Source organism: Primulina eburnea, chromosome 10 (genome assembly GCF_022965805.1).
Source record: "Primulina eburnea isolate SZY01 chromosome 10, ASM2296580v1, whole genome shotgun sequence".
Taxonomy (NCBI): Eukaryota; Viridiplantae; Streptophyta; class Magnoliopsida; order Lamiales; family Gesneriaceae; genus Primulina; species Primulina eburnea.
Genome location: NC_133110.1, coordinates 5,601,932 through 5,629,627, shown reverse-complemented (window position 1 = coordinate 5,629,627; position 27,696 = coordinate 5,601,932). Strand labels below are relative to the sequence as shown.

At 33.3% G+C, this 27,696-nt stretch overlaps 1 pseudogene; it reads right to left on the bottom strand.

The window, feature by feature from the left end:
- Positions 1-13,575: 13,575 nt before the first annotated feature.
- LOC140842766 (probable sucrose-phosphate synthase 1) lies at positions 13,576-21,364 on the bottom strand (annotated as a pseudogene).
- Positions 21,365-27,696: the final 6,332 nt, after the last annotated feature.

The following is a 27,696-nucleotide window of genomic DNA, read 5'->3' as shown; positions in this document are numbered from 1 at the left end:
TCACAGATATAAATACGTGAAATCGTCGTTACCAAAAATATATCAAGCCAGTTGAATTGGATAAGTTGATTGGATGGACGGCAAGGAAAAAAACCTAAACCTAAAGCAATAATAAATAGATTAATTAATCACTCACTCACACTTCTTTTCTCATGCAAATATTATATTACATGGTACATAAATAATTGTCGATGTTTTCTAAAAAGAACGTGGAATAAGACAAGAATTGATGATTGATTGGGATTTTGCTTTATTCATTTATTTATTATTATTATTTATTTATTTTTTGTTGGGAGAAGCTTTATTTATTTATTCAATAATATTATTATAAATAATTGTATATTGGTTGGGTGGGCACTCAAAAAATGGGAGAAAGAAAAACGTGAGACGTGTATGAATGACTCTTGATTGACGTTACTTTGAATGCTTTCGAGTGTTCATCTACAGCAACTATTTTGCTCGTCACTCGATTCCTCGTCTTTTATATAATATTATTTATTTATTTATTATTTATTTATTTTTCTTAAATACTTTATTATTTACTTCTTATATATTCATCATCTCAAAAGCAATAATTCTATTGAAATTTCAGATTTATTGACCAAACAACATTTCAACTTTTGGCATTGAAATGTCTCAAACATTCCAAAATTTCATCAAATCTTCTTTCAACTTCAAGTTTTCTATTACATGATGGAATTATTTATATTATGTTTGGTATTAAGATCTTAAGTTTGAGAATCATTTTTATTACAAAAAATATATTAAGATCTTAAGTTTGAGAATAATTTTTATAACAAAAAATAATATATTTATTGAGTTTTTAAAATTAATATAATATTTTGAAAAACTAGTTTAATAATTTATATAGTATCTTTACTTTTATCTCATATTTTTGGCTTCTTGGTTGAAAAAAATTAGTCAAATGGGTAATATATTCCAATTGGAAAACTAAGTCCCGAATTGGGAAAAATTGGGGTCAAATTTTGAATTGTTCGATTTTTAATGAATAATACAAAACTACAACAACGTACAATATATTTACAATAATTATATTATCGTGAAATTCTGATATCATATCATAAGATTTTATATTGAATTTTTTATCGTGAGATTTTGGTAAATGAAATTTTGTGTTGTAAAAATTGATGTATAAATTTTGTTTTACATGTACCATAATTTTTTTATGTGTTATATTTTCAACAGTCAATTTCATCACTTTTCTATTTAGTGAGTTCTATTTTAAACCTCATTCTAAAATAATATGCTCTTGTAAGAGAAAAAATTGGTTGTATTTTGTGAGACGAATTTCTTATTGGGTTATGCATGAAAAATATTACTTTTTATGCTAAGAATATTACTTTTTGTTGTAAATATCGGTATGATAGACCTGTCTCACAGATAAAAGTTCGTAAGACCATCTCACAAGAGAGTAGAAACATACTCATTTGCAAATATCGAATGTTGCACTAGCTAGTATCTCGTTACCCATCACGCATTCGTGCTCGACGTAAAATAATTTCAATAATAAACAAATTTATTAAACGTAAATTTGAAACGAGATATCGTGTTTAATCGTAAAAAAACAAAAAAACAAAAAAAGGAAAAGGAGATAGAAGGGCGGCAAAAATGGTTCCATCGATACACAGAACCTAGAAAAATGAGGTAGACAGCCGGATAAAATTAAAACCAGCGCCCGACACTGACCACAGAGCCGTACGACATCCACGCGTCGCTCCTTCCTTTAAGGGACCACCAACACTCCGGGACCCCATCGGAGCACGCGCCGTGATTATCGACCCACCTGGATCCACACCTCCTTTTTTTTTTTTGTCTATTAAATTTGATAGATGAATTTGATTTTCTTTTGGTAAAGTTATTCAAAAAAAAAAAAAATTAATTCAAAATGGGAATCCAATATATTAATAAAAGATTTTGGAGCTGTGTCATTCTGAACATAGTGCATGTGTCGCTTTCTCTGTCGTCTGAATTATTCTGAGCACATTGTTTCTGGTGCGTGCGACGGCGCTGCTCAAGGGGCCGGCGTCGGCTGTTGATGAAGGCCGGTGGTGGTTCACGGCGGTTGGAACCCATTTAAACTGCCAAAATTCATCAAGATTTGGTAAATAAGAGCTGCATGATGTCCATTTAATTTTTATTTTTGCTGAAGTAATATTAAGTGGCTTGCTTCTTCAAAAAAATTAATATTAGTTACTCTGCACATGCGATAAAATAAAATTTGACAAATTACTGAGGGACTAGATTGATATTTGAATTGTTATAATAAAAATATAAAATAAAAATGTATATTGAAATTTTAAAAAACAAAAAAAAAGTGTAATAGTATCATATAAAGGGTAAAATTAGAAGAAAATGTTAATGTTCTTCTTAAGTGGTTACTATCATATCCTCAATTTTAATAAAATAAAATAGATAGTACTCTGAATATTATAAATTCTATAAATATAATAATAAAGTAATTAATTAAGTGTACAATCATAACAATTTATTGAAATAAATTTAGTTGTTGTGATTTAATTAGATATTAATAATCGATGCACACACAATTGTTTAATCTTAAGTTAAAATTATAAAAAAAATAAGTAGAAAAAAATTATGTTTGTGTAAAACAAAATTATAACATTTAAATATAAAACTAAAAGCACTAAAATATGTTAACTAAATTTAAAGCACAATTTCCATGGACATTTCTCTTTTGTGTTTGGAAATATGAAGTTTCCACAAATTGAAGATATATTTCAATAAAGTTGCCACCCACAAACAAATCACAATCATGATCTCATTTACCCTCATTTTTTCAAAAATATTTTACCCAAAAAAATAGCAAATCTGAAAAAAAAATAACCATCTTACCGACAAAATTGAAGGGAAACAGGAAAAAAACATGAAGCACGAAATTTGCGAACAAAGTCAATTTTTTTTCCAACAATTGGATAATCCACTCAATTTTCAACAATGTCTCTGGCGAAAATGAAACTCGTTGAAAATTTCATGTTCGTACACTCTTTCTAGTTAGTATATGTTTGATATCAATCCGAACCAGCATGAAAAGGAAAATAAGAAGAAGAAGAAGAAAATCCTCATTTCTACAACAAAAAAGAAATTTATATACAGCAATTTAGTATTAAAAAAATAAATATAAGCACCCAGAAACTTATTTTATATAAATTAGGACGTAAACGAATCGAATCGATAATATTCGAAGTCGCATGTATAGACCCAAGTTCTGTGTTGCATATGGATGGATCTTCACATATTGAGATTTACGATATGATCAATGATCATTGTTCAATAGGACGATATCAACTCCTTATCTTGTTTATAATTCATAACGAAGTAGCTTTACCAAAACGATGCTTGAATAAATCTTCGACCGACCTTAACAATCTCACACTTTTATCGTTTAAGACAAAACTGTTAATTAATTTTACGAGATAAATCTCCTACTTAATACGACTAATCTTGAAAATGTGTTACTTTGATTTATGCCGAAAGTATTAATTTTGATTTCAAATATGGATCATGTCAACTTCGCTTGAGGAATATAACATGTGAGATCGTCTAACAAGAGACATACATTATCTTGTAAAAGTAATACTTTTAACATAAACATTAAACTTTTTCATGAGTTGAGTTGAGTTAGAGGTACGTCTCATAAAATTGATCCGTGAGATAATATTGAGAATTTGTGTGTATGAATACATAAGAATCAATATAATAAATAAAGAAAAAATAGTTACTATGTTGTACTATATATTATTTGTCTGTTTTCATAGCAAAGTACAGTTTCATCTTATTGTACGTCGTGACATTTGCCCATCATGAACAGCTTCACACAGAGCTGCGTGCTTTAGTCGTGTAGGGTTTATAATAAAAGGATAGTACAAAGTCAACAGTCCCTATACAAATCTCCTCTTCCATCTCCTAACAATTCAGGTAGATTTTTGGTTGTCAGTAAAAGGTTATGTATGTTGATTTACTGTGTTTATCCGGGAATAAAAAAATTCTGTTTAATGTTTTTCACCCGGAGAATTAATTGGGTTGTTGCGAGCGGAACGAATGGGGCGGCGCGCATTGGAAGGAGCGGTTTTTTACCGAGCCGTCTTGTTGGGAATAACAAGAGCATATCTAAATATTCAAAGTTTCATATATGAAGCGATCGAGTTTTCAAGAAACTGCTCGAGTTTTAGCAAAAGCCGCTCTCCGGGGTCGAATCGATTGGTTGAAAAGCCTGAAAGAGAACGTTGTTTTGGGGGTATGATATCTGTCGGTCGTAACCAAGATTTCAAGATCAGGTGGGCAAAAAAAATTAAAATAACATGGTTTTCTAGGGGCCGATTAGCTTTTTGTAGTGGGAAAGGCAAGTGAATAATTGGAAGGGTCCTCTGCAACCCACAAGCTAGCTATTTAGAGAGTAAATTAAACGACTCTTAACCATACATTTCCTTAACTCCCAAATCACGTGGAGGCGAGATTAGCACACGTAACGTCCACTTTTAGGACATGTCCACTTCAATATTCATACATACATAGTGGCACAATTATTTCACTTTGTTATTTTGTTTTATAACAATAAGAATTTGGAAAGTTCTTGAAATTTTATGGGGATAACAAAAACATGTATTTTAATCATCCTGTGTCTCAGATACATACAGAACATCGTATGGTTTCCGTACAGATTAAGAATATATATCATTGAAAACCGATTATATATTTATAATAAATTTTATATTTTATCTTAATTAAATGAGCATTTTGAGAATATACAAAAAAGTTATTGGACGTACGTAGTGAATAATTTAATGATAAATGTATTAGTAAAAAAAACAATTAAGTCACAATGAAATAATGCATGCATAGTGTCGAAACGAGAAGGTTGTACAAACAAACCTGTTTGGTAAAATTCGGGGGAGGGACCATTTGCTGCCACTCACCTCATCCGATCCCAATTCCCCTTTAACAAATTAAGTGGATACGACCCTTACCCTACCACAACATGATAACATAGAAGTATAAGAACAGAACAGTCGAAAGCAAAAAAGAGAGGACGAGCTTCGCGACGATCCTCAAATTAAGAAGAAGATAATGTTACAAATATCTCATGTCGATATATTAAATTAATTATAAAGAGTTGCTTATAAACTCAAGAAAGTTATATCACTCAATGAGTAAGCTTTTTGAGATGATAATACACATGTTGAGTCTATAACTTAACATTGATGTTATTATTGAGAGTCGGTGTAGCGAAAGAGGAGATCTAGAAAAAGGTTATTATCAGATCAGTGTCAATAAAAAAAATTATAGGTTGATTAAGTTGTATCGTGCATACATTGAAAAGTGAGCGAAAGCCGTCAAGAGTAGGCAATCACGGACGTCAGCTTCTCAAGGGATTGACAATATTACAAATATACAACATCGATATATTAAACTAATAAAGAGTGACTTTTAAATTCAAGAAAGTTACACAATCTGATAAATAATTATTTTTGAATGATATCTCTCTTGAGTTTATAACCTAACAGAAAACCCCTTCGTAACCACGCGAGTCATGCTAGGAAGGCTTTTAACTTGTATTCCAATTGAGTGAATTATCTTTTATATGGAATCAGTTACATTATTTGTCGTATGATTAGGCCCTTCGATTTAAAAGTTTTATATTCAAATAACAGCTTTCTTCTTCTTCTTTTTTTTTTTAAAAAAAGAATAAGTTAGTATCTGATTTCTATTTATCAACCATTTATTTTTTCTAGTTGGAACGATAATAGAAGCAAAATGGGCCATTCTCACATGAAATGACTTGCATCAATCACTGCTCTTTTCGATATCTGTTTTTGGAGGGAACTTATCGGTTTATTTCTTGGGGTGAAGTCGTTGTCGATGCTTCTTCTTTAACCTCTTTCTAGGCCATCACCTTTTGGTCTTCTTGCGTATGATTATCAGGTTTATTTCGTCCTATCCATGTGGATATTGTTCTCATGATAGGATAGATGACCAAGATTTGCCCATGCATATCTAGGTCCCACTTTTTTTTTGAAATTATATGTGTGACAAAATCTTACCCGTTGAAATGGAGTGAGGGCAGTGCCCATATAGATAGGATCTCATTAACCTAATTATTGATCCAAGTTCATCATACATCTATCTATTCACCCCATGCTATTCATCATATATCTATCTATTCACCTGATGTTACAGTAATTTTATGTTAATCACGATAAATTTCAAGTTCGTCCAATAACAAAAACATTTGAAATTTGTTCTACTTTATGTAACTAACGAGTAAATAATTCATGTATGAATTTAATATTTCATTTATTATTTTATTATTAAAAATAAAATTATAATCAAAATCCACCCATTTTAAATCATCTCTCCTAGATGACTTTGGGCTAGGGATGGCAATGGGTCGGGGTGGGGACGGGTTTGCCATTACCATCCCCATCCCCGAATTCCATCCCCATCCTCATCCCCGCCCCGATCCCCGCTTTTTCGGGTTCGGGGAATCCCCAAACCCGAAACTTCGGGGATCAACTTCTCATCTCCGTCCCCATCCCCGTTTCAAAAATATTAATATGGCAAGACGATGACGAATTCAGAGATTTTCTCAAACTAAAAATTATTATTATCTATAATTATTAGAGATAATATTAATATTAATATCAATATGAATAATAATAAGATTATTAATATTTTAAAAAATAATAATATTATTATATTATTAATGTTAATAAAACTATTATTTTATTATTGATATTATTTACGGAGATGGTTCGGGGATTTCGGGGATGGGGATAGTAATCTCATACCCGTCCCGAAATACATCGGGGATTTAAAAAAATCCCCATCCCCGAACCCAAACCCAAACCCGAAAAAATCGGAGATCCCCATCCCTGTTTCGGGTTTTTCCTGCGGGGCCCCAAACCCGTGAAGAAAGTTGCCATCCCTACTTTGGGCTACTCGATTTAACAAAACCCAAAATCAGAGGGAGTGTGATATTGATATATCCTTGGGTCTTGCTTAGGGTGCGTTTGTTGGGCCTTTGAGGGGTGGGATTGTTAATCTATCCACTATCGAGGACTTGGCCCAATTATCTCACCGGAATTTTCCTTGTATTGAATCAAGTTCGAGTCTTACCCATCTCTTATATTAGGATATAAAAAAAAAAAAAAAAAAAAAACTTTGAAGGCTCTATATTTCTGTTTCCAAAAATTACAATTCCTTTACTTTTAACAAACTAATGCACCTAGATTATTTTAATCCTAATTTGTTTAATTAGTGTTCAAAAATAAAATATTGGGACAGAATATGGTATCAACCAACACACATATATATGTATAAAGTCTTGAATCATAAATAAAGAAATAAATAATATTAAGTAAGATACAATATGGTGCTATGGACGAGATGAATAAGATATGAGTAGTAAATGTCAAAATATGGATGAATAATGTATTAAGATGAATGATATATTGTTTGTCATATTTTTAACTTGTATGATTATTGTGTTTATTATTCGATAATATCTTAAATTTTCTTGCAAAATCTAAATTAATCATGATTTTCAAATGACATGATCATAAAATTTCATCTATATCATACTTATCATGTTCATCGTCTGAGTGTGTAGTGATATATAATGTATCGTACATATATTGTCATCACGGGTTAATTGTTGATATTGAAATGACTAAAAAATGAGACAAATATTAGATAATTAAAAAATTATATCGCATCTCACCTCATCAAGTGCACCAAACTATATCTAAATGTATTAACATCCAAAAGAAAATTTGTAAGTTATCACTTATCAATACGGGTGGGCAATCGAGTTGGGTAGTTCGGGTCTCGCACCCCTTCCAATCAAATTTGTCGTAACACTCGTGACGATATCCGCTCAAGCACATGATTAAGAATTCAAAAATAATATTAAACAAAGACTGGCCTTGATGTCGAGTTGGCCTATTAATGATTTAGAAAATTTAAATGTGTGTATTTAATCTAAATAGAAAATTTTAATATTTATAAAGTTAGATATTGAATACGATTTTTAATTTCATACTTTTAAGATATCACCATTTTGGATTTTTGACCGAACCTTTCAAAAATGGATTTTTGTTGTTATTATTCCATCTTTGAGTTAAAAGCAATACTGATTTTTTTTTTTCATGAATTTAAAGAAATGTGCTTTTATAATCTTGCAAGAAGCATGACAATTTGCGGCAAAAAAGAAAAGAATTGAGCTAAAAATTCATGTAAAATTAGACAACAACATGACTATTTTAGCTTAAATATGCTTAAATTCTACTCAAAAGGAACATTTTATGTTGAAAGTTTAGTTAGGTAAAAAAATCGCTAAGATTTAAACTCATACCAATAAGAGTGAGTCTTATGTGAGACCGTCTCACGGATCATAATCTGTGAGACGAGTCAACCCTAATCATATTCATAATAAAAATAATACTCTTAGCATAAAAAGTAATACTTTTTCATGGATGACCCAAATAAGAGATCCGTCTCACAAATACGACCCGTGAGATCGTCTCACACAAGTTTTTGCCTAAAAATAAACCCTAACTAATAAGATTATGGAGTTTGATGAGTATTTTATACCTAGTAGAGAACACTTGATTAGTTGCATTCGCAATGTCAAGATATTCTCTGAATTTGATTGCAAGTCCGGATTCTATCAGATTCAGATACAGGAAGAAAGCAAGAAATTCACAGCTTTCTCCGCACCTCAAGGACATTATATTTGGGAAGTATTACCAATGTGATTGACTAATTCATCTCAGATATTTCAAAGAAAGATGTATAATCTTTTTAAATATTATTTTAAGTTTATGTTTGTTTACATTGACGATATTTTAATAATATCTAAAGATATGAATGAACATGTTAAACATTTGGAGATTTTCTCTAATGTTTGCAAGAAAGAAAGACTTGTTTTATCTGAAAGAAAGCAGTCCTCGGAATTGAAATTGATGAGTCAGGAATAATTCTGGAAGAACACATAGTGGAAAAGGTGCATAATTTTTCCAGAAAATCTCAAAGACAAGAAGCAACTTCAAAGTTTCTTAGGAGTTGTTAATTTTGCTGGGATGTTTATCAAAAACCTAGCAAAACACAGGAAGGTGTTCAGTCCATTATTGAAAAAAGATGCAAGATTTATATGGACAAAAGAACACACAGAAGGACATCCATTTAAAAAAAGTTTGTAAAAATCTTCCAAAAATGACTATTCCTCAAGACGAAGATGATATGGCATTGTATACAGATGTCAGTGATCATTGGTGGACAGCAGTTCTTACTAAGCTCACACCAGATGGAGAACAATCATGTAAATATTGTAGTGGGTTATTCTCAGATGCAGAAGCCATCAGATGTCATATCAACGAGAAAGAATTTTAAGCAGTAAAAAGGGCTTTTGAAAAATGGTCATTATTCTTACTTGCAAAGAAATTCACTTTGGAAGTTGATAATACACAGATGAAAGCTTTCTTAAGGAATAGAATTGAATCTAAACCTGAGAAAGTCAGACTATTAAGATGGCAAACACTCTGTCAGAATTATATTTTTGATATTATAATAATAAAATCTCATGAAAATATTCTTGCAGATTTTTTAACAAGAGATGAACAGCATTGACATTGATGCTCTTATCAAGATGCAGAGGCATTTGAGGGAACACCTTGAAATGCTTCAAACCGAGTTCAACAAGTTGATTGTTAACGCAGAAGTTGCGGGAAGACTACAACAAGCTGATAAGAGAATTGTCTCTGATCGAATTACAGGTTGTTTACATGCATATACTCAGTTATGGTCTGTAATGCAAAAGCTTATCCTCCAAGGCATTGAGAAGCCATTGGTTTCCCAAATGGAGATTTTTCGAGTATAGGACTCTATACCTGTAGCGGGGGATTCAAATATCCATTGCACAAGTGTTAAGTCGGGATCATCACCAGATGAGTCGGCTGAAACATAAATTGAGACTCCTGATCCTTATCTTGAGTCTTCAAGTCAACCATTTACCTCGGGGATTGAAGAGGGAGAGATCAAGCTTAGGCCTCGTATTGACAAAGGCAAATCTAAGGTTGGTACTAACGAAGCAACAATTTCTCCATTTCAGGTTTATCAGCAGAATTGGGAGAAATTGAAAACAAGAATTGAAATTAACCCAGCTACTAACAGGGTTGATGTTTCAGGAAAATATCCCAGGGTATGGATGAAACCAAATTCATATCCAAAGGAAGTCAATGCATGGTATGAATTCGGGGCTCTTGCTTCAGTTTATACTACATCACCAAGCTTTCCGGAAATTTTCGGACTACCAAAATGGATCCAAGAAACTGTTTATAAAACTTGGGCGAATAATGATTATTTGTCCAGAGGAGATGTTTTGGAGCTATACTTTTTCAGTGCAGCACCAGAACCAGAAGGGAAAGGTTCTCACGAAGCTTTTCATTTCATCAAGTTAAGGAGGCTATATACAAATGTTCAAAAATTTATCAAGGACCCTCCAACAGAAGAAACACCCCTGGTGGCTTCAATTTCTGAAGATGATATGTCTACACGAATAGCATGAGGTTTATGGGTCTGTCTCACTGAGATGGACAAAGTCAAGTTCCCGTTCAAATTTTATAATCATTCAGTGAACGGATCATTCCTGTTAAATACCATGACAGGAAAAACCACAAGTTTTGCAGAAGATTTATTCGAGAAAAAGAGAAATCTTTTGTGGAACAGCAAGTTGCCGGCCAGTAAAGAGACTCGCCGAAAATTCTGTAACATGGCACATATAGAAAGATGGTGAGAAAACATCTGTTTTAAATGCCAAAACCAGAAGGAACCTGAATTCGGTAAAGGATTCAAACGAGATCTGATCGAAAACACTTTACCGACACAAGCACAAGTGAGGATGGACCACCTTCACGTTTTCCTCGAGGACAACGAAAACCAAAGATTCCTCGACAAAATCAAAAGTGTACATGTGATCAGGCCACTAGCAAAATGAAAATCCACCATGTGAGTGGAAGGACAATGACCACCAATAATAGGTGGTAAATGACACAAAAAACTGCTAGTAATGAGTGGTAAAAGACAAAACGACATTGGATACTATACCTTTAAAAAGACTAAAAGAATCCAATGAATAAAAGCAAGACAATTGGTTCCGAAATTTTCATCTATAAATAAGGACAGATTGTAACCAGTGAAACACACCAAGAAAGAAAATCTACAGAAAATGTATTTTACATATCTGAAGGTTTTAAAAAGAAAAATCAAGCATGAAAGGAAGGAGCTGAAAGCTCTCAGATCATTAGCTCAAACGTTCCAAGAAAAAGAGGACGAAATTACAGCTGATCTTTTTCAAAAGCATTCCTACTGACAGTGCGGTGAAATAAAAGAATGAGAAAAGTTGATGTCTAGATTAATAATCTAGAAAAAGACATTGCAGGAAAGGACCACTCAACCACTAGAGGGTCTCTAAGCAAGCTGTAAAGGCAAATGAAGATTTGAAGTCCGAGTTTCAAATCCGAAGGAGCCTTCTATAAATAAAGAAGCAGAAAGAAGATGAAGGCATCGATAAACCTCTTCATTTTTCTTCAAACTATTTATAATAATTTTCTTTCAAGTGTACGTGTGTAGTGAGTAGTAGCTAAACAAGTTTCTCCTCCTCTACAGGAGGTTACTATGTATTAATAAATTTTTGTGTTTGAATAAAGAGATCTTTGCTCTTAGCTCCTCTCATGTATTATTTTCAAAATTTTATCTTTTATTATACACCCTAAGGTAGGAAACGAATTAGGGTTGTGCCAAGTACTGCTGAAGGAATCTATATCGGTAACCATCGATTGCGATCGCGTGGTTGGGCTGTGAGGAGCAGTTTGTAAAATACGGTAGATATAACCCGGTGGTACTCCGGTCAAAGAGGTAAAAGATTTAATTTATTTTATGGAAGTATGATGTGTCATTATTTACAAATGAAAAATCAATTACTCAAAATAAAGATATAAGGATAAATTTGGAAATTTAAAAGATATGGGGAGTTGAAACAAAGTTTTAGTGGGGGTAGAGAGTAAAGAGAAAGTTGAGAATAAGAATATGGATTTTTTGACAAGTTCCCCTATTACATACAAAATTTTAGAATAAATATATAAATTTTCAAGTTCGAAATCACAAATTACATGGAGGAAAAAAAGGAGTTTGAGATTTATTTCATTATCTTTCGGATTTAAAAATAAGGAAATGTCAAATATTCATGATTTAAAATATAAAATTTAATTTTATCAAAAAAATTAAAAGTTAACATAAAATTTTATTTAAAAAACTGGGTTTTTTTTGTGTTTTTGTTCATTTGAAGAGGAGACAACTTTTTTCACGTCCAAAACATATAGCTTTTTCTTTCTTTTTTTACATTTAGCTTGCATTATTACTCGTCTTTTAATTATTTCAAAACCATTTCATTAAAAGCAAATACACTTAGCTCACACACAACCTTAAAAAAATATTAATACATCAACACATACGCGGCGTACTTGTACAATTTTTTAAATTAATTTGATTTATATTCAGATAGAGATAATATATAATTGTATAAATTAATTAGGATTCCTAATCTAAGTCTGGTAAACCCCCCCCAAAAAAAAAAAAGAGAGAAAAATAATAATAAACTATCACAACACCGTACCAAAAGATGGGCACAACTTCAATACCAACATATAGATATCAAGTATTTGGTGGGTTTTGTAATGCATACAACATACTAGTGCTTTAGAACGAATAATGTATACGTATAAAGCCATTTTTTAAATCTAAATATTCTTTCTATCAAAAAAAATTTATGAATTTAAAAATCAAAACTCATATTTGACATTGTGATTATATGTTTTGGTAAAAGTATACAAATAGACTAGACCACTCCGCATTATTTGGGTGACCTATTTGGTGAAACGCCCTAATTTTTAGTTATATTTGACAAATTGAGACGGACTAACCCACAAGCCCCCACATGACGAGACAAACTGTCAACTCAACCAGCTTATTTGATTCGAAATTTATAAAGATAAAATTAATTATAATTTTTTTCAAATATTCACAAACATTACCTAATTCAAGTGTTGCATCTGATATACCTTGGTCCTTCGATGAGTATAAGGTTCACTGTGAAACTAAAATAACAACTCAAAAATCAAAATATGGTTCTGAAACTCGATAATAAGGTATGTTGCAGGTGTATCAAGTATTGGGATACCGTACATGTTAATGCGGTACTAATATTTAAACATCAAGTGTAACTTCAATAAAATAAGATACTAAACTAAAAAGGTAAAAAAGAAAGGAAAAAAAAACTTGGATGATGCAGTGGAAAAACAATAATGGCGCTGTTAGAGTTATTGCGCATTTGATGCAAACAATTCAACAAATCTCCCTCCTCTTCAACAATTTCAGTTGTTTATGAAAGTCTACTGGCACATCCCATATCCGTGTAAAATATTAAGCCAACAAAATTATCATAGTCGGTATGCAATATATATAAAAAGCAAAATTGCATCATTAAACAGATCCATATCAATTTTTTGAGCAATTATCATTCAAAATCTGATGTCAGTTGCTTGAAGAGATCTTCCGGGTTCTATATAATTATTATTATTATATCCATATACAAATTTGCCGACCAAGAGATTATTTTCCTATGTAAACAAAGCATCAAAGGCCGACTTTGCTCCAAGAGTTCTTTCTTGATCATATGATCGTGACAAATACAAAGCGAAATCTAAGCTTTTAACAATGTTGTAAATACCTTGTATGTAGCACGAGGCAACTTATAACATCAGGCCATTATTGGACTAGAATTGGAAATGTTAGTCCTTGAAGACCTGTGAATCCTCCAACAAGGCTCGGAGATCAGAACTGTTGAAACCTTGGGAGGTTTTGACAATATTAGGGCCGTCATAAGATATGACATCCGTAAGTGGGTAGCTTCTGTTAGCATGAATTTGGCTGCTCGCACTGCTGCAAACTCCAGTCAAAACTACAGACTTGTGCACACCCCCGAGCATTTCTTCATAGTCGGTGTCACCACTTTCCCCGACCAAAACCACAACTTTTGACAACTCCATACCCCAACGAAGGTACAAGTACCTACAAAGCAAGTTCCTCTACATTAATTGATAGGATTATTGAACTTAGCAAGAAATTCAACACTCTAATCTCCTATCATAGAGACTCCATATTGACCTTTGAGTTGCAACAAGAGACGTGTGGCCATACAAAATATGTGCAAGTTGTGGTCTTGAGTGTGGCCAAGAAGTGCACTCAGTGGCTCACAAACATGGATAACCACCACCCTAATTATTTGAAATCGATGGCCGAGGCTACACAGCATAGTTACAAGTTTGGTGGCAACCAACGCTACTAAATCAGGAACAATGAACTGGAGTGATAAATCTAGAGTAGTAGAATCCTCAACATGCCACATCAGCAGCAGAACAGTATAAGTGGAATCACAGTACCATCAATGCTATCATGAGATGATATACGATACTCTTACAACATTGCGGATAAGTGATTTTGATTTCTCTTTTGGTCATACTATTTATTTGCAAGGTTAATGGTCTGAATTTCAACACTTCAAAGTACAATACACTCCAGCAGCACCAGAACCTTAACATACAACCAAGATGAAGTTGACTTGCTTGTCATAAAACCCTTGTTTTTGTCTAGATGTCATAAAACAGATTCATTAATAAAAAGAAGTACCTGAGTGCTTGGGAACGTGACGCCAGGACTGGGATTACATTAATCTTACTTCCATCTTGACAGTGGATCACATGGCAACGTAATGCCTGAATTCTCATCATTTTTCTTAGTTCCTTCACTGGAGGAACCTGCAACACAAAATAAAGTCGTTATGATATACGATAAAGGTGTTATAGTTCAAGAGTAACAACAAAACTTTAAGAGCCTGATCCTAAACCAGATGTAATTCAATAATCAGTAATAAGCTAAGACCTGCAACACATTTCAAGTTGTTAACAGGCTCAATGCTCTGAATGAAATGGAATTAAATACATAAAGGTAAATATCATACCACTCCATGCTTTTTAATTTTGAAAGAATAACAGTAGTCAGCTGAAGTCTCTTCATCTTCAACAACAGCAGGTCCGTCCTTTCCTCCCTTCTTATCTGTTGTAGAAGTTGCCCACCTGACCAAAGTCTTTCTCAACCCTTCACCACCCCATCGGTATTCAATATGTGAATGATAATATAAGTCTACCACGAAGGGGTTATCTTCTGAATGACTAGATGAATAATAAAGATCACCACCACTGTTGCAAATAAATGCATCAAAGTAGCTTGGATTCAAGCCTTCTGAAATCAGAAAAGACCGTACTTCTGTAATGTTGAAGGATGTTGATAAAATAAATCCTATTGAACCTTCAGTCCTTTCTTTCTCTACGGCCCCAGAGATCTTTTTAATGCTTTCAGAGAGACCAGAACTAGCATCACAATCTATGGCGATCACAAAAATGTGCTTCCTCCTCCTCAATGCTGGAAACTTACTAGAATTAGAAATTTGTTCTCCTTTATCAATAGACACGGATTTTTTTGCACTCTTCGCAACACCCTTGGACCAAGTTAACACGGCATTTTCTAGGTTATTTTTTAATTCCACAGAACCATCCATGTTTTCTTGATTCTCATTCTTATCTCCATCTAAGGAGAATTTCAAGTTCAAAGATATATCCTGTATATCCCTCAAGGAATCACTTGGAGAATCTGATTCTGAATTTTCATCTTCATCTTCGTCTTTCAACCAACGAGGTTGTCTTGGTTTGCAACTAGCTATTCTAGAGAGATAAGTTTTACAGTGTTCTGGCCACGAAAAAAGATGAATATTTTTCAATCCATTTGCTCTACATTTTGCCCAGAGATGCTTATCTGCAACCAGCTTAAGAAGAGCATCAGCAATAGATTGCTGGTCATGTGGATCTACAAGGACACCATTGTCTAATACCTACCATCAACATGGAAAAACAATGTCATATACAATATACCAAGATAACCTTATGTTGAATGAAATCCTTGTGAGTCCATCTCATGAAAAAGAATAAAAATACCCTGTGTATGTCGACAGGGCCACCATTCTTTGTGGCGACAATGGGCAGACCATACGCTGCAGCCTATTTTATGTCAAAGAAATCACTTTAGTCACCAGAATAATTTTACTAGCCAAAACTTAATGAATGTGAAGGCAGGCGCACCTCGATTAGAGTAAGTCCAAAAGGTTCAATAAAAGCTGGATTTATGAAAACACCCTGTCAAAAAATAATGAATTAATCCTCAAGCAATCCTGCAAAATTATCCAGTGATATCATAACTTCAGTGAAAGTACTAACAACCTCTTTCAAAAAATTAGACATCCAAAAGAACCCAAAACCTACTTTTTCCCTGACACTCATCTTCCCATTTCACACCAAAAGTCCAACATGTCAAAATGTAGTAATTTCGTGCCCAAAACGCCTTAACTTATTCTGTCAATATTATAATTTAATTTTTTTGTAGTTAATCCAAAAATATTTAAATCAGAAAACTTGATTGAATTTTTTTAAATCTTTCATTCAATGGAACTCTTATTCAATCATATCATGCCAATGCACACACAAAATTATGTTGTATACAAAAGAATAAATAATAATACGACGGTAAAGTAATACAAACCTAGAACTGGTAAAACTACTTATTTAAGTCTAAATTGTTGTACATTCAAGCCTGGGTTAAGGATTTGAATTCATTAATCTCATTTCGATATAACTAAATTAAAATTTTATAAAAATAACTTTAAAAAAATATCATATTTCGTTAATAATTTTGTTATTATTCTTAAACAAGTTCATCAAGTGTATTTTGAAAACTAAATTATTGAATTTGACATTTGGAGCCCTATGGTATGAAAATATTATATTGGGTGGTGTTTAGATGAAAAAAGTTTATTGGCTTTTCTGGATGGCAATATTTTGAAAAAACAATCATTTTCCTTTCCCAAATTTAATTCCAGGGCTTCCTAAAATTAATGTTTTAGAATACATTTTTAACAGAAAACTAAAAGTGGTGCCAATGTATACTGTCAAAAGTTTCAAAATACTCATCCAGCTCAATTAAGCAAAGATTTAAACATAGCAACAGAGATCTTCCCCATGCACGGTTAGGCATTCCATTCAAGGGAACATGAAAAGATACCCTAAAAGGAAAATTAACAAGCATACTATTGACTTTATGGGTCAGTCCCGTCAAACGAGTCAATGTTGCCATTGATGTAAGCAAAACAAGAGAATACCTTGGTCTTCGCCGCTAGACGGTAGATGTCAGGAACATCACTTTGCTTGTGATGTTTTGGGTATGCCACTTGGCCATATAGATCATACTTATCAATCAACTTGAGGATTGATAAAAGAACAGAAGCATTCGTGCTCGACATATCATCAATATTATCCCGATTCCCCATTATTAAGGTCTGTTATCACAAATGAAACAATTGAAAATGTTAACACTAGTGCATTCTCATAATTCACCAAACATTTATGTCAGTATTTATCCAACTTACAAGATTAGCGAGCTCCCTCAGTGGTCGACATTCCCCAAATGCTTTAACCAAGGTAGTAAGGTTTTTCTTCGGATCAGGCCTGGCAAGTGCAAGTATCATGGGTTTCCTGGGATTTGAAAAGAAGCGCATTACCTGTTTGCAGATCACTATTAGAAAGTGGCATGAACTTTGAAACTCTAGAGGTCGTACAAAATATATAGGAAATATATTTAAATAGTTGTAAAAAATCAGAAATAAAGTTGCCACACATGAATGGGACTGCAGATTAACGAGTTTAACCTCAGTCCAAATAAGTGGATCTGGAGACTTCCCGTCTGTGTTTGCTTCTGGTTCAGTATCCACGTCTCCATCATGTGGAACAATGTGATGAAATTCCATCCCAGGTGGAATCACCTGAAAGCACAAAATCATGCACTTATTACATCACAATGATAAAGTAAAACTTCCGTACCTATAACTGCCGCAACTATAAATTTGCGATGTATGATGAAATAGAACAAATAAGATTGATACCACTTCTATCTGAAACTTGAGTTAACAATGAGAACTTTTATTTCTTTCATCCTCATAATTGAAGTAACACACAATTCTTTCGAGTTCACGATCAAAAGGATCAAAAACTAAAATTGATTTAGCTTAAAATATTAGACTTGGTCATTAAATGGTGAATTAAGTCACATCACTGGTAATTCGTTCAATTGCTTCCCAACTAAAATATGGAAAAATCTTCTCGATGGTTGCATCAAGCCACAGAGAGCCACTATAAAAACATAACGATAAACATGACTTCAGTAACAGCATGTAAATTATTATCCGTATTAGCTAAAAAAGGGGATAGACGAAAGATGTCATAAAGAAACAGCAAGATACACAATCATAAGAACTTATGATTTCAGAAAAAAACTTGAGATCCATGTGAGAAGTACTTACAACCATGCGAGGCATGAACCTTCCATAACAGCTCACATTACGCCTAATCCTAGCACGTAGTTTACGCTCCAGTACAGGATCAAAACCATCATACAATCGCCACTGCTCGTCTATCTCCTGTCTTGTGCTGGTAACGACTATTTCAGAGGCATCAAGAGATAATTCTTCTGCCTCTATTCTACGCATTATTTTGTAAGTAGAATTGATTTCATCTCTCGACTGTCGGCCTTGCCTCAAAAGTTGCTCTAATTTATCACGGCCAAGAGAATGGCCAGTGAAAATCATTGGTACATTTAGAGCACCGGATAAAAGAGCAGCAGAGTCACCTGCATCTGCATAATGCCCATGGATAGCAACAGGCCAAACTGGGTGTCCATTACCAATTTGCTCACCGAGTACCTTTGACATCTGTACAATGTGGTTAAGAGCACCATCAACAAATTCGGGGATGTGCGGCCACAGTAATTCTTTTGGAATATATGCATCTTTTGGACCAAATGGGATGCGAACTATATAAGCACCACTACTCTCTCCCATCTCATGCATCAAGCCTTCTGAACTTCGTGGAGGTAGCATCTCTGTCGGTTCACCATAGCTCCAGTCTACTTCTGGCGATGATACCTGTCTAGTAAGCAAATCGACGCGATACACACCTGGCATTGAACCTAAAGCCCTTGCGAGTTCGACGACGTATTTCACCTAAAGAAAATATAGGAAAGAAGTCATCTACAAGCAAGAAAAGAGTACGTGAAACGAATCAAGCCACATTCAACTCGGTGCTGCACAATGCGGTTGAGAATTTCATAAAACGCAAGCACAAAGGACATGACTAGGAAAAGAACTGTTAGATGAGCATTCCTTGAAACCAGACCTACCTGACCACCAGTATCAGAATCACGGCCAAGCTCCATGTTTTCACCACGTATCAAACCATGAAGGCTGCAAGAGAACTACCGTCAAGAAAGCAAGGTAATTATGTCTTCACCTTTTGAAGATCACAATCTTCAGACCGAAGCATCAAAAATGAAAATTTTAAAAGATCGTATTTCCTTCAGCCACGAAAAAACAAATTTTATCTATGTCAATTCCTTTTTATCACTACTCAAACTTCACAATATTACCTAATCAGTACAATGTACAGCCTTTTCCCCTTCTGTTGACTACTCCAGGCCTCCATTGCATCAACAGAACTAATTCTAGGCAGTCGACTTCTAGTGCTTTCAACATGAGTTGAAAGCACACCAACTGTATCCCCCTTCTCCCCCTCGGATAAGTCTTCAGACATGTCAGCTAACAGCTTCTCTGCGACCTCTTTCACGCTCAAGACGACGTTTAGCCATCCTCTGGGCTTGCTCTCCTTCAAGCTACACTTATAAGTCATTGAAAGCAATGATGAGTAGCTAGAGTAGTAGAGTATCAAAAATGTAACGAATAAACCAACAAAGCAAGTAAAAAGCTTTTTCTAATCAAAGCACCAGTTAGTTAGCCTGTTCTCGGCTTCTCGCCAAACCTTAAATGTTAAAAGTCAATATCAGTCAATTTTTTTAAAATAAGTCAATTAAACAGAGTAAATCCCAGAATCTGCTGTCATTAACTTTTGGTTTACGAAACAAAATTTTACCATGCTAAACATTAAAAGCACTTTTTGGGAATTGAAGTAGAAAACTGAGGGGAAGTTTCAGGGTGGATTTGAAATTACGATCATGGCACATAAGCAAATCAGAATGATGTCAGAGAAAATCATGCAGTGGCAATTCTGAAAATGGTTGTAATCACACAACTGCACAAGTTGTAGCCAACGAGATGGTAAACGTTGCATATCTAAACAAAAATCAGGAATTTATTTAAAATATATTTCAAGAAAGCATACAAGCACAATGAATGTGATTTCTCTCGATCTTGTTCTGTAGAAGAAGCACTAATGATATAAATCATTTTAGCATCCCACAACTATTATGATCACTTGCAATCAAAGGTTACGATCGTGAAAATGCATTTCACAGTGAAGTAACCAGCACTTGTTTGCCACTACACTCAATAATGTGAAACTAGTATAGAAGTTTCGCCCCTTCATTTTAGCTCCTGGTTAATTACAATTTACAAACATTCTAATCGATGGCTTCAAGAAAAAAAATTCAGTCCACTTGCACTGCCCCTTATCAGTTATCGCATTCACGTCCTTACCAATCACCACATTCCGCTAAAAAAATCTCAAACCGTCAACCATTGCATCTATCAAATAGATAAAGTAACCATAAAAAGCATAAAAAATCAAAGACGAACAGTCACCCGCAACAGAGATCATAAGCGAAGCACTCCCCTCAAGATTCGAAGATTAAAAAAAACACCTGCTTTTTCTGGCGAGCCAAATTCCATATCCGCCAGCACATGTTCTCCAGCCTCGTGTTCCTCTCCTGCGGACTCCTCGTAGCTTGAGCCTACATTCACATACAAACAAACACACACAATCAGAATCATCTAAACACAAATACAGGCACAGGTAATAGAAGAAGAAAAAAAACACATACCCTGGCCCAAGAGCGATGGAGATCGGTCTCATCGAATCCCGTAATCACCTCCTCCACAAAATACCTAGTGGGACTAAATCTCCCCCTCTCCCGTAGCAACAGAGATGACTTCTTATCCTCAATCGGAGGGCCAACGTCCAGAATCGCCTCCAAATAGCTGCTAATCCAGTCGTTTCCCGCCATTACAGTGCAATTGCGTGTGAATCCGTATATGTATTGTGATCTCATATACCCGCGAGCGAGTATGGATGCGAATGCACGTGTAGAGAGGAGAGAGACAACAAATATGATTTGTCACTTTTTTCTTTACAAATAAATATAAAATCTTTAAAAAAAATTAATTATAAATGTTTATCTAATCTTCAAATCGAATTACATCAATTACGAATTTTATAGTTATAAAAAATTATATTAATAAAAATAGATATCGAATGACAGTGATTATAAATTTTATCGTTATAAAAATTTTATTTATGTTATTAATAAATGCAAAACCTCCATCTCACGAATCTTTATCTGTGAGACATGTCAACTTTACCGATATTCATAATAAAAAGTAATGTTCTTAGTATAAAAAATAATTTTTTTTCACAGATAACCCAAATAAGATATACGTCTCACAAAATACGACTCGTAAGACCGTCTCACACAAGTTTTTGTATTTTTTTTAAATATTTTCATGTTATCTTTATACTAATATATTAATAAAATTTTAAATTATGCAAAGTGTTTGTAGCTCATTGGATGAAACATATTTTTCCCAAACAGAAATAGAAAGTTGTGCAACTTAATACATTTTATTGATTTAGTTTTTCTTTTCTTTTATTTAATTTATATTTTAAAATTATAGTTTAGTCTATCCATATTTATCACATATAATCTTCGTTTAAATATAAATTAAATTAATTATAAAAAAATTACAAGTAAACAAGGTAGATTAATATTTATTTATTTGCATGTATGTGTGTACGTGTCATGTATTAATGGGGGCCTCTCTCTTTCTTTTCTTGTTTCCCTTTCATAGTGCTTTTTCCAAGAGGTGGGGATGACGGTTAGGATTTATTGCTCTCTCTCTTTAATACTTTTAAATGTCAACTTACATTGATTATGTCTAATACTTTTCTTTTAAAAATAGAAAATTATGTCTAATACTTTTGGAACACCTCTTTAATTTAATAGATATCTATTACAACATTAAGAACAAAATTGTGTTAATTTCAAGAAGCCAAGATACGGTTCAAGATTATAGGTTGTTTTATCATGTTCTTAATGTGATCCATATTGATTTTTCAGCGAATATAAGCCAGTGATTGTTCAAAAATTCAAAATATAGCTATCAAATTATTCAATAAGATCCAGATATGATAGTTGATTATATCGAATATAACTGAAATATAGTGACGATAAACATGTAGAAGTATCTGATATTGATTGATTATCTTGTACGAATTCAGTATGAAATGATATGTGTATCTGGCAGATTGATTAGTTATTAGAATGACATTCAAAAATTAAATCAAAATCCCTCGTAATAATATGTTAGCGTCATTTGCTCATGAGAGTTGTTTGAGCTGGTAGAGTTGGTGAGTGTTTGACCAAGGTTAATGGGTTTGATTCCCCCAATCAACAATATTTCGGACAAGTTTGGCGCATAGGATTAGTCCAATGCGGTTTGTAGGCTACTGCGTTAAGATGTTTACTCACGTAAAAAAATAACAGTGGCTAGTTTCATCGTTATATAATATATTTATATATGTGTTATTATCGTGTATATAATTTTGCTTAGTATTTTAATCAACTATAATTTTATTTATTCTTAGTTTTTTTAGTTGAACTAAAAATCTGAATTTTTTTAGTTGAACTAAAAACCTGAGAATAATGAACTAAAAATCTGAGAATACTTCTTAAATACGACATTTACACAACGTATGTATAAGATATACAACATTAATGATCAATGATAATGATTAGATTTATATAAACAAAATAATCCAATGAACATTCAAGTACCACACAATGAAATCAATGACTGAGTTGAGCCATTTCGTCATTAAATTGGACCCATTTTCTGAACCCTTTTGTAGACTCTTTTTTCTCGAATTGTTTAAGCTGGGTTTGTAATTGCGTGGCACTAATTGTAATTGGCCACGTCCAATGTTCCATTCTTTATACGTTACATGTCCTACGTATATATTTCCTCATCTTACGTAGAGATATGTTTCAAAGCAAGTGACTCATAACATAAATGCTTTTGATCAGACTAAACCACATTACTGGGCTGACATGGATGTCCACTACCACATACATGAGATCCTCGGTCATGTTGTACCGGGTGGATTGGTCTCTGGTCATACTTTACCGCTTCTCAATCCTGATATAAACCATGTCACGCTTTACCGAGGTGGAGAGGTCATTGACCACATTCACCGCTTCCAAACCCGTTCATAATTGGTCACAAGGCAATTAGCATACCTAAAAAAACAGGCTGATTGTTTAATATGTGACATAGGATAAAGAAAGAGGAGTTTTTGAGCTAAACTAAAGGGAGGCTGGTTATCTTATTCGCAATCGCAAAGAAGTAGGGATCAAAAGAGAATGAAATTTCTTTGCATATCGAACATACTTAAAAACGTCGAGGTCTTCGTTGGAATACTCTGGACATATTGTCCTAACCACATCACCAAAGATTCAAAATATCCCAATAAAGACTGCAACCAAAACTTAAGAAAACGTGAAGAACATGCACACATTTTCACAGCTTGAGCAATGTCATGGTAAAAATCATATCTCCCGCATTTCTTATCAGGAAAGATACAAATTTACTGTCAAATCAAAGATAACACGACGTACTACAATTCTTATGTTTAAAGTATGTTCAGAAAATCAACGAAAAAGTCGCAGTACTTGAATTGACAGCAAACACGGTTCTGTGATGTAAAAACAAATCTTTCCTTGAGTGATGTCACGATAAAAAAAGCTTATCTCACTCGTTTCTTGTCCAAAAATTTCGAATTTACCGTCAAATCGAAGATAACGCAACGTGTTACGATTTTTGTGATAAAACCAACCAAAATTACACAATACTCGAAATGACATCAAAAAACGATTTTTGAGATCTAAAATTTGTTCGAAATCGTTTCAAAACGTATTTGCTCAAACATTGCACATAATAACCGAATTTTCATGCATAACATACATCAAAATATCTACTATGGCAAGATCGATGATTGAATAAAAGATTATACATGCATTTGATGAATATACTCACGAAACGACGATACAGAAGCGGAGAGATACGAGGATTGATCTAGGACAAATCGTGGCACGATTTTGCTGCTAAAAACATCGTGTGACTGCTGAAATTTGAGGGTGGATGCTGGAATAAGGCTCAAGAACCCTAACTCTGCTCACAAGAAAAATGGAATGGAAGTCAAATGGATTGTGGGTGTGTGTAGTGGGTGTTGGCCGAGTGTGTGTGTGTGTGGGAATGTGTGTGTGCATGTGTTTTCTTTTAATTCAGAGGAAACATTGCTTGATAAAATAATTAACATGCTAATCAAATGTTAAACCACCCTAATTATACTAAATCCCCTATTTAAAATAAAAAAACACTTGAGTGTTAAACTTTGAAAGTTTAAAATATCAAAATCACCTAATAAATTAAATTAGACTTTAAAATGCTAAAAAAACAATAAATCATTTAAAATACCACTTTCTTGACTTGAAATAACGTGGTCAAAAATCGTATAAATCGTTGCCGGTCTCTTTTTTCTCCGATCCCGCATCGAATATTCGCCTGAAACATACAACTCCAGAAACATTTTTAACATGCGTCAATTAAACATATAATAATTTAAAATAATGCAATTTCATAAATTATGCATCTCTAAAAATCATTTTTAAATTAAATAAATAATTAACGATTTAAATAAATGATGTGTTTTATGTATACTGATTTTGGGATCTACACTAAAACCCCCAGCCCTAAGCTGCACCCTTACATGTCTTAAACAACCTAAAACAACGTTCAACCTTTATCCTCTCTTTCCAACACTTGCACAACCCATTGAGTATCATGACTAGTTTCCTTTAGGACCCTTGAACACATCACAAACAACAGCTAGCAGTCTCTCTTGCCTAGGACCAGAAACGCAAACCCTAGCCCCATTTGATCTCAATATTCGTTCAATATCTTGTCTTACATGTACAACCCTTAACCGTGTCCCTCAACCACCCTTGAACATACTGAAATTCATCCCTTCCCATAGTCCTATGATGATAGCCCCTTTATGCATCATAATCATGAGTTTGAAAGCATGAAAATACAAGTTTTAACTTGTACAAGCCATAAAAACGAAAATAAAAGGAGAGTTTTATGTTATTCATACAAACATGATTAAACACACATATATGGTTTGAATGATGCAAAAAGAAAGTTTAGTAACATGTCTTTGCGTTTAAAACGTTCGAAATACGAATACCGAAGCGCTGGAAGTCGATGACGAACGAATGATGATTTCTACCATTTTTTCTTGTCAAAACCCCACCAAAATCCAATTTGGAATGTAAGCGGGTCGAATGATCATTGTTGGAAGGAAGAACAATGAAGAAAATCGAATAACTATAGAGAAGAAAATTGTCAAAACTCCCTTGGCCAAGGAAAAGGATTCGCCCGCTGAACTCCTCTCTTCAATTCAATTTTCACGTAATTTTGTACGTGTTTCGTGGGGTGTGTGTAGGTGTTTAGGTTTAAGTTTTTTAAAAAAACAAAAACAAAAAGGCTTTTTAATTATTTAATTAATTAATGAGATTAATCAATCTTAATTTAAATAATTAATTAGGCCCATTAAATTAATAAAATTATTGGGCCTCAAATTAAAATATTAAAAAATACCTATTTCCAAAAAAATCTTTTATAAAATACATAAAATCTGTTGCTCCCACTAATTAATTTAAATTTGATCTTAAAAATGTTATAATTATTAAATTATTTAATATATGTATATATATTTTAATTACAAATAAAAATTTAACTTTTAAATCTTTAACACCTTTATCGTCTCCGATCCTCCGTCCTCGATCAACCACCGATATTCGTTTAAAAAAAATCTTTAAATTATGCAATTAAGCAAAATTACACAATTAATCATTTAGTCACTCAAAATATATCTTTCATGCATCAACAATCATTTAATTAAAATATTTTAGCGATTTGATAATTTTCATGCACGCTATCTAAGTTAACTGATTTTCCGGCGTTACAAGTTGCACGAACACTCCCAACACCAACTAAAAATCCGAAGAATTGAAGCATTTTGATTATATCTCATTGACCAGTGATCAAAATTATTATAAAAAAACTCAATTTGCATAGTCATATTTCAGATCGACTGGACTAGTTTGAACATTATCTATACTTACTTGACGTTGCATAACCGAACTAGATCAAACATATATAATAACTAACAAAATTCAATTAATATAGATAACGTCTGAACTACCACCACATCCCACCACCCATTTTGCCAAAAAGTGAGGTGGAGACGGGTGGCCTTGCTTCCGTTTTTGTAAATAGTAAAAATAATAATGCATAAAAAAAAATCCGAGGCGTCAAGTGATATTTTAGGGAATATTCCACCCTACCTCACGGGACACTGCCTCCATGAAAAGATCAAAGGTCCAGTTTTAATCACACATAGGCGGGGTCCACCAATTCATATGTGGGGTCCACCAAATTTAAGGGTGTCAAAATGCGACACGATCCGTCAACCCGACACGACCCAACACGAAAAGAATCAGGTTCGGATTGAGGTTTTTCGGGTTCGGGTTGGGTGGATTCGGGTTAGTGCCATGTTAGGCGGGTTTCGAGTTGGGTCGGGTTGGGTCGCGGGTTGACCCGCGAACTTTTTTTTTTTGAAAATATTACCTATATTTTTATATATTGTATGTTTGAACAAAATTTATTGTATATTTATATGATAAATTTTTATCATTTAATATTTATTTTGTATATTTTTATTTGATTTAGTAAACATACTTTTAATTTTCAACGATTAAACATTCAAATTTAAATCGAAAATTTTGTTATTATGTGTTTAAATTAAAATATTATTATTAATTTTTATTTGTTTAATTTTTTTTAAAAAAATTTAAAAAAATTAATAAAATTCGGGTAGGCGGGTTAGACGGGTTGAGTCGAGTTATAAAGGTTCGTGTTCGGATTGGGGGTTTTCGGGTTGTTTCGGGTTCGGGTTGAAAAAAAAAAAAAAAAAAATTCACGGGTTGACCCGAAACCCACCCAACCTACCCGATTGACACCTCTAACCAAATTCTTTAAAATCAACGATCCAGATCTTGTGGAAGCACTGTCCCACAAATAACATCGACGTAACCTATTTCTAGATAGGAAGGAGATTTCGAAAACTTTTAACAATTTTGTAAATCACTTTATGAGTTTGAAGCAACTGTTACGAATATATTTTTGTAAAAGATTTAAGTAATAATACTTGTTTATTCCCATAAATTTCTCTGTCGTGTAATGAGAATTTTTTTTTGAAATTAATATGTTAATCTTTCAAACAACATTCATAAATAAAAAGATTGTTTTAAATT